Genomic DNA, 9,733 nt, shown 5'->3' on the forward strand with positions numbered 1-9,733 from the left:
CACATTTATATTTATTTAAAATTGTGTATGTAGTGGAATTAAAATCTTCACCCACCTTTCAAAAGTCAATTGTTTTGAAGGATCGAAAACGTGGAGGACTCATGCAGAATGATTTATTTTATATGCTTTTTGATGAGTTATACTTCACTGAGGCCTTAAGTGTCCATAATATGAATCAAAACGGTATAACTATAGATTCAGATCTTTCTCAAACAAAATTCAAGTCTTACCTCTAAAATACTTATTGATTGATATAAACAAATGTCTTTACGTGAATACCGTTTTCTGATTTCATTAAGATAGAAATTCACCTTGGACTACTTCTTGAACTAATTTCGAAAAATGTTTTGAGTTGAATGACAGTCAGCAGCTCGAAGAAAAACTTATTAGGATTTCTTCAGATGGACAGAAAGAAATATATTCTAGGTTTCCAAAAAAAAAAAAGGTTTTCTTAATTTCTACTTTAAATTTATTTTCTGTTTTCGCTGAAATATATTCAATCACTTCGAATCACTTCTACTTTGCTCCTACTGAATATTCTATTATCGGCTCTACTGCAAATTTTTAAAAGGCTATAGTGTTCAAATCAATTATATCACAGCTAAAGGAAGTGTTGAAAGGTTTCTAGTAAAAATATGCACAAAGCACCCAATCTCATTATGAAATTGAGTCGCACAAGTTGTTATGATCGATTCGCTAAAATATACACATATTTTTTGTCCATAAACATTTCAAGTGGTCTTATCTGCAAAAAAGATGCTCTCTTTGGGTATGTTCTCTTTCAGTACTTACTTGTTTCAACGACTTCAGACGTTATTTTGTAATTGAAAGTAGCGAAAAAAATATGTTTTTCGATCTGCTCTGCAAAAAGTGCAACAAATTCTTTTTTACATCGGTGTTCAGAAAGACCGGACTAACCCAGTAAACACAAACTCGTATACGATAGCGCATAAGAGTACAAATGTGGAGGCGATATACGTACATGCGCCATAAGGCTGCGTGCAAGATGTACGTATATCGCCTCCACATTTGTACTCTTATATCCCATCATATACGATGGTGTGTTTACTGGGAAGTGTTTTTAATGGTTTCGAAAAAAACGTACCCCACGCCTTCAAATTGTCAAAATATTTGCATTAATTGCTGTAACAATGGAAGCTATTTATTTGATTAGACATGTGTATCAAAATCGCATCGAAAAAATTAGAACTGTTTGAGTTCTTTAAAATATTCTTTTAGAAACGCTTAAAAATATCACCTGGTGTGGGTCTGTCTGAACACCGACAATATTATCGTAATAATTGAAAGAGAACATAACCAACATGAGTCTCTCTTTTGCAGATAGAATCATTTGACATGTTTTCTACTGTATTTTGTAAATGTGGGCAGTATACGTTTTATGAGCAGGTGCTCGATCTATAAATCTCATAGCACGCAAGTTATGAAAGCCATTCTACTTTCAGTTGAAAATAATAAAACCACCTCGGCCTAACACACAACCTTCATTTATTGTGCTCTAAGCGATTACTGTTACAAGTGTGCAGGTATTTGAATAACAATGCTTTCTTATAATTACGATTGCCGCGTAATTTACCCCAACCGCAAGCACACAGCGATGGTATGATAAGACGCTTAAGGGAACACCCTCACTCAATAAATATCTAGATTTTTTTGTTTCGTTATTAATGTGCTTTACCTCCTGGGTTCGAATCCCACCGTCGAGGGAGATTATCGGGTTTGGAAATTTTCTCGACTTCCCAGGGCAAATAGAGTATAATCGTATCTGAGCCACACATATTACACTATCAAAAATGCATTGGCATATGTAACTCTCAGTTTAATAACTGTGGCAGTGCTCATAAGAAACTCAGCGAGAAGCAGGCTTGTCCCAGTGAGACGTAACGCCAGAAGAAGAAGAATTTTATCAGTTAAACCCCATTAAATCAAAGTTATCGCAAAACCGAAACATAAACTTTGAATTTAAATATGAAAATATTGATCGATTTCAACATGAAATCGTCATAGCAATCTTTGCAACCAGCTGATAACTGAAATATCAGTACTTGTTTGCAAAATATCTGATAACTAATTCAAACTAAATGCATAAAATTCAAGATTTTCTTTCAAAAAAAAAAAACTTTAAAAGGTGTTGTACCCCGATTGCACGGTAAAACAAATTTTCTCAAAAGGTCATCGAAATTTCTTTCAGGAAATATCCTTGGAAATTTATCGTTCTTTGACTTCTGGTTTTCTAGGAATTCTGCCAGGAAAAGCCTTCTAATTTCCGCCCTCAGTATCGCACAAAATTCCAACCAAGAATATGGATTTCTGCCAAATTAATTGATAAAATTGTTTCTAAGGAAAGTGTATTAGGAAGACCGAGTCCATTTGTTTATGCAATATCTTATAAATCTTTCCTCTCCTTACCACAGTTATTTTGCTACATGTTTTTTCTACAGATTACTCTAGCCCCTATGCCAATTTTGGAAAGCAAAAGTTTTCCTGACAGGTTTTCAACAAAGTCTTCTGATTTCTAAACAATCCGGGGATTTGAAGAAAGTTCCTTGAAAAAAAAAACAACTGTAGGGTTTTTACCGACGCATTTGTGATGTATTTGGAACATATTTCTTAAGGATCTCAAGTAATATTTGTTTCTTTGAAAAACTATTTAAGAATCTTTATGTAGAATTTCAGCGAAATTACTTAGTATAGAATCAATGACAGAAATCAATGATTTATGGAGGAAAGGCGAGGAAAAACTGAACGATTAAAAAGATTAAGTAAAATTTTTTAAGTAAATCCGGAACATTGTCCGGAAATCAATTAAAAAGTAGATATGAGAAGGAATGGATGTCCTCCCAGGATGAATGGCTTGAAAGTTATAAAAGTCCCACCATTTATTTTGAACTATTTCCAAGAGATTTTGCAAAAGTTTGAAAGCCAACCTTCAATGTTTCCTTGAGGAATTGATTTATACTAAAATTCTATAAAGTATACCGGAAAAGTTTTTTTGAAAATGTTGCCACAATCTGTTAAAAAATTGATCAAAATCAAAGAGAGAATTTATTGCTGGAATAAACCTTCTGATTGTTTTGTATTACTTGTGTGTTCACACCAGGTTTAAGTTTCTATCATTCATCTGAAGACACTAGTTCATCCGAAATTAACTTGAATTTGTGCCTTTGATTTCTCCTACAAAATTCCTGCTATGAAATTAGATAGTTGACGCCTTTTTTACCACAATATTTATTGCAGACGAAGATTCGACAGGAAAGATGTCGGTTCCAGGAAATTTTGGCTTCATGGTAACATTGTTTTTTTATTTAATATTTATCTATCATAAAAATTCTGGGGGGGGCCTGACTGATTTCTGGAGGGGGGCCCAGGCCCCCCTGGCCCCCCTGTTCCTTACGCCAAATGATAATTCATAATCGAAATCAAAAAGTTTGGAACAATGATTTATTGGCTAAAGAAAATCATCCAAGCGTGATGGGGTTGCCGAGAGCAACGATGTGCGTGGGTTCGTCCCCGAAAGGATATAAACATAACAGACACATCGAAATTTTCCGTATCGTGGTCCTTTGTTGAAAGTCAAATTGTAACTGGAATTGCAATTGCTCATTTGTTTATCTAAATTGAGCACAGAAGAAAATCCAAATTTCAAGCGTCCTCTTGAACCTATAATAATTGTTTATAATGAACCAGGAGTGTGTGAATATAGAAAAAAAGTAGTATTTTATACACGGTACCCCCGTTTTGGTTTGACCACATTTATTTTCTGACACTTTTTAATCTGTACCCCGCTAATATTGCACGTCGTCGTTCAGATTAAAAATTGTTTCCAAACGTTCTTTAGCTGATGGAACAGGAATGAAGTGAGATGGACGCCGGGACGGAACGAAGAAACTCAAAACAAAAACATGAAAGAGGTAACCAGAAAGACGTTTCTAGGGTGACTAGATGTTTCCAAAGTTAAAAAATGAACACCGATGGTTTGCAGACGGTGTACCGTTCAGATTAGCGGGGTGCACGGTATGGTGCACATCTTCACACATATTTGCTTAAATGATCGTTATATTCCAAATTCATATACCAAAATTTGATCGCAAATTCTTCTGATAATGTGCACATTTCCCTGAAGTCATTAGTGGCTAAAAAGTTTGATTTGAAAATTCATGGTTGACCAATTGAATTTTCAAAAAGATATTTATTATTTTGCTTATTACACCTTTTTGTGGATTAAAAATGCCAAATTTCAAACTTTATCAAAAAATAATCCAAGGGCTGCTGCAAATTATTTTGAAACACCGTCTTTTTACACTTCTTTTTTGCACTTCCCAAGACCCATAAACGCGTCCCTGATCCAATCCAAAAATTTTTTGTCGAACGATGTAATACATTTTAAACAGCCAATATTCCTCTGAAGCCAGACCATGCTATGATACTTTTAAAACTGAATCGGATGCAACATACTGAATGTAAGTAAAGCAATAATTATCGCAAATGCGAAAGGTAATGTTAATGGTAAGCTCTTTTATTCAATAAAATGTTCCCAGACATTGGATATACGATTTTATAATAAATTATAAAAAGTATCACAAATAGGTGACTTCTTTTAAAAAATAGAGCTTATTTATCATGTAAATACTAAAATAGTCCCTTTTTTTACTTTGATTGTTTGGAAGCTTATCCACCGGCAGGGAAAAATACCAGGTTCTTTAAAATGTCTCGGATCTCCGAAGCTACTGGAATCTGAAAGCGCTTTTAAGCGGTTATGCCTGGAAGATCGTTTGGTTTCCTTTTTACAAACGCATTATCCAACTAATAAGCGCATCTTTTCGCGCTAAAGAATTGCATTCAGAACCATACTATTAGTTGTTTGAATCAAATCATAGACTAATGCGCACATATCACCGGACCACATTCGGCTCCCAGATAAACCGGATTACCCTCCCCATCGGCTGGTGATTCCAGCAAGGCACTCGAAAAACAGCACAAATATTCGCCCACGAACTTGGTTGTATGCGCACGCTCCTGGCAACAATCAGCACCTTGTGTCCACCTTGCTGCGTCACGACCGCGGGTATCACTTGTGACGTGCCCGGAATATCCGGATGATCTCCGGTGTACAAAAACGTGTGCGAATGGGCCACCGACGATGATGTCAATCTCAGGCCCAGCATTTTCAGCAATTATTTTATCCACATCCAATCCGCAGTGCGAAATCACCACATATGTTTGTGCACCCTGCTGCTTCAACATTCTCGCCTCTTCCCGACGGTTTTCCGACTCATCGCGCGAAGATCAAATTACCAGTATTGGCAATGTCAGTAAGTTGTCTGCAGAATGACTCCAGATGAGCCCAATTTTACGCCCGCTCCGTTCGATGATCATCGGACTTTTGAAACTTTTTAAATTCTGGCTCTTCGCTGTTGTCCACATTGACAACAGGACGCAGTAAATTGATGTGTTCCAAAAACGGGACCACCCCTTCCACGCCGTGGTCAAACTCGTGGTTACCGATTGTCATCGCATCGGCCGGTATCATGTTCAAAAATTCCACCGTAGCATTCCAACGGTGAATGTTTGTACCACAAGGTGCCTTGGAAGTTACTCCCGCATTCAAGTAGATGGGGTTAGTTCTTTCGCGAGTAATTTCTTCAGCACTGTTACGTTCGGGCATATCCACCTACGCAGACGTCACTCCTCTCCGGATTACACGACACACTAGCCGCATTAACTTCTCGAAACGCGCGTGAAAATCATTGATATGACCGATCGACAGCTCGAAGATGATCACTCTGGCCTCGAAACCACGCTGAACAGCGGCCGCATCACCAAACACGGCCACATTTGAAACATTTTCTATACAACTGGATTGGCTTTGTAATGTAAGCCCGTATTTACTGATTTTACAATCCGGACAACCGGCACTGGACCGATGACAGCAGCAACTGAATTTGCGTTCAAGTGGAACGAGCAATAAAGGTTGAAGCCTTCATCGGCATCTGAAGTACTGATTGTAGTGCAAAGATACCGAATACCGAATAAGCAGCGATTTTCGCATACCATGAGATACGCGATCTCTCCGGTTGATGGTCATATCTCTTACGATTGTCCCCATTCATTGAGGGTATGCGGTATGCGTAACGACGAAATAGAATAAAATGTAAAAATGTTTTCGTGAAAATAAATCAAAAATATGAAAGCTTCTGTTACGATAGAACTTTTTACATTCTCATCAAGAAAACTCCAGAGTAGCGCTTATCATTCTTGGTTAACATATTTTTCTGCCAATGGAGAATGCCAAGGTTGTACTTATTTTAAAAACCGGGACGAAATTCCTGCAGAAACTTCGAACTTTCCATCAGTAAACTTTTTGAAAAAGTCGTTTTGAGGAGAATTAATAATTCACTCAATGAATTCAATTTTCATTTTTGACATGAACATTTTGACTACTCTTCAACTTCTACGATTTGCAAACCTGATTCGTTCTAATAAATCTAGGCTACTTCCACTATATTCCCAACAAACATTTAAGTAGAAACAGAAGTTGAACAAACCACTCTGAAGATTATCTCAGCTAAATAACTGTTGATGTCAGCTACTTATGTCTTGGGTTGCTCTTCAAGACATAGAAAAAGCATTCGACATGTTTTTGGCACAGTGAATCAATTATCAACCAACACGAACGAGCAACAAAGACATTTTTCCTTCCAGTTATTATTGCATCAATATCATTCCGCACGATTGTTTATTACATTTAAACAAAAAATGGCAATGATCGCGATTTTTTAAACTTTTCATTAATTTTTTTAGGTACTTTCTCCATGTTAGTAAACCTTGCTCCATTAAAGAACAACCGACCATGAAACAAGTGTTTAAATAACTGAGTTTTTGACGAGTTGTAAAAATTGAGACAATGTTGCCCTCTTTCCTTTTTATGTAAATTTTTTCTAAATTTGTATCCCAATCCGCAAAAGTTAGCACAATGGATTGTGTGGATTTTTTTTCAGCTTTATCGTATATTTATCCGACGAGGCTTGCTTGCTTTGGATGAATACTGCGAGTGCTGAAAACATCGAGTTTTGCAACGCGTCTTGCATACAACAGTTTTTGCACTCACGACAAAATGCCGTTTGATGTTAGATCATTTTTAGGAACAACAATCATATTTCAAGAGAAATCCACATGGCACCCATGCGTTAAGCGACTCGATATTTTACAATCAGTAGGGCTGTGATGCAGTAGTATGACTAAAGACATGACAGTCACAAATTTACGCCATCACTCGAAGTCAAACTGATCTTATTATCTTCTAAATTCGTGAACGAACAAGGTAATACGCCGCATGAATTATTCTTATGGTTGTTCAAATAAAGTTCCGATCATTTTTGGATCAATCACGTTCACTGCATGAACCGCCCCATAAAGCTCCTGTCTTTTTGTAGTGAACTGACATATTCTACTGCCTTCATAATACGGCCCATAACTGCATATTGTCACATTCGACATTTTTGACATTTTCGAGTTGATACGTGATAGTCATCAAAATGATAACACTTCGATCAAACTTACTGAATCTGTAAGATTGTTCAGAAAATTCGAAAAAAAAATACCAAGGTGTTTTGTCACATTGGCAATTGTAACGTATTATAGTCACATTGAGATTATATACGTGAGCCTCGTTGTGTGATAGCAATGAAATTCTATCAGAATTATGGCAATTTCAGAGATAACTTTCCGTTCTGCGGTTGAACAGAAAGCTACCGCAGCTGTCACATTACTTGATTTTCACAAAGCATCATGATCGGCTGCTATGATACCTGGAAACCATTACTGATGATTGTTGTTTTCGGCTGTTTTCAAAGCTGTGGACTCTACTAGCGCTACTTTGATTAGATGGTTTTCGTTCAATGATACATGATTCTCAAGTCTGCGGTAGAACTTTGACAGCTGCGGTAGAAATTTGGCGGCTACGCAGGACGAAAATTTTCAAAAGAAAGCAATATTTTCTGGCTATTCAACCCAGTACGGCAATATCGGCTGTACAAAATTTCAGCCTCAAATAGCCACTTTTGAAATGGTTGGTTATTTTTGAATTTTTGTTCTCCCATACTACTTAAAATGCACCTTTGGTGCAATGCTACTTTTGTCGAATGTTACAAATATGCAGTTATGGGCAGTATACATATACATCCTATTTTAACTCAAAATCCCACATAAGTCACACTAGCTTCTGATTGTAAATACGAATCTACAATTCGAATTTGACTCACTTCATCATACGGATGTAGAATCAGAACCTAGTTGACTAAGTCATGAGAAATTCAGAACAATTGAATAATGACGTATGGATGCAATCCAATGTCATTTTAATAACTCCCAAAACAGTACTGAAAAGTGATACTTTTCGATACTGATATTATGGCTGAAAAGTGCACTTTTGAAGCACTGTTTCTTATGGTAGAGAAGTAGGCCGTTATTTGTCTATCTCTCTCGATAAAAGTAAGCTGATTTCAATTAAATTGCAAAAAGTTTTTTTTTGATTCTCGTCGATTTCTTGCGTATGGTGTGTTCAGAGAATTATTTTCGTAATTATGTAGTTTGAAACAACATTTTTTTTAAATTTCAGCCTAAAAGTTGTTTGCTTCTAAACTATAATTGTTAGTTTAACATCCACACTTTTGTTTGTTACAAACTTGTAGAATTGGTTGTTTTCAAGTAAGAGTTTTCCTTTCAAATTCCACAAAGATTGTGATTGTTTCAAACCAAGATTTGCATTTGTTTTCACTAAAATGTAATTTGAGTTTAACATAATTATGTTGTTAGGATTGTTCCCGATTGTTCATTTTTGGTAGACAGTAGTCATTTTTTAAACAAGATTGTTTTCGATGTATAAGGTAAGTGATGATAATACTTCACTCATTATTCCCACAAAAGGATTGATTCTTTTTCGCGCAATTTCTCTGCAGTAACGTCGTTGAATACCAATCCTTGGATTCATTTTACCCAAGGCAAAAAACAAGGTAGTTGAAAGTTGCAATATTATAATCTTTTTTTATATAATCTCGGATTCGAACAACATATTCATATTTTTGCAGATTAACCATATTAGCAATCAAGGAAGCAAAACTTTTTGATGAAGAAGCATGATAAAGTTAAATTATTGGAATATAAAATGTTTTGAAATGCGAAAATTATTAAAACTAAAATAAAAAAAGTACCAGCCACCAACGATTTGTTTATTTCAAACATTTGTAACAAACTAGAAGATTTGTGATCAAAACTAATTTGCTGGCTTGAATCAAACTAAAGATTCAGTTGTTTCACAAATGTCAATGAATAACAACTCATGTTTCGAATAAACATTTGTTGAATTCAAATGATTTGCCGAGATAAAAAACACAACCAATATAATGTTTGATTCAACCACTCCAAGAGGTTGAAATAAACTAGATTTTGTTTTGTGCAATATTCGATCCAAATAACTAAATTTTTTTGTTTTTTACCATACATTTTTTTCGTGTAGAAAAAAAAGTTAAATGGTATTTAATTTTTAAATTTTTACTCAAGCTTTTTTTGCTTGAGGTAATTTGTGGGTGCGCTCTTCGGCAATTGGAATGTTATTTCGAACAGCTTTGGTCGAAGCCATTTTTGATCTAACTCTTCATTTGAAGCTAAGTAAGAAAAGATCCGAAGCGTGCCGTGCTTCAAATCGACGCGAAAATGT

General features: G+C 35.7%; 1 pseudogene; it reads right to left on the reverse strand.

Moving 5' to 3' along the window:
• Positions 1 to 4,896: 4,896 nt before the first annotated feature.
• LOC110680231 lies at positions 4,897 to 6,128 on the reverse strand (annotated as a pseudogene).
• Between the last annotated feature and the right edge of the window lie 3,605 nt (positions 6,129 to 9,733).

The sequence above is a fragment of the Aedes aegypti genome, unplaced genomic scaffold (assembly GCF_002204515.2).
Source record: "Aedes aegypti strain LVP_AGWG unplaced genomic scaffold, AaegL5.0 Primary Assembly AGWG_AaegL5_hic_scaff_1084_PBJ_arrow, whole genome shotgun sequence".
NCBI classification, from domain to species: domain Eukaryota; kingdom Metazoa; phylum Arthropoda; class Insecta; order Diptera; family Culicidae; genus Aedes; species Aedes aegypti.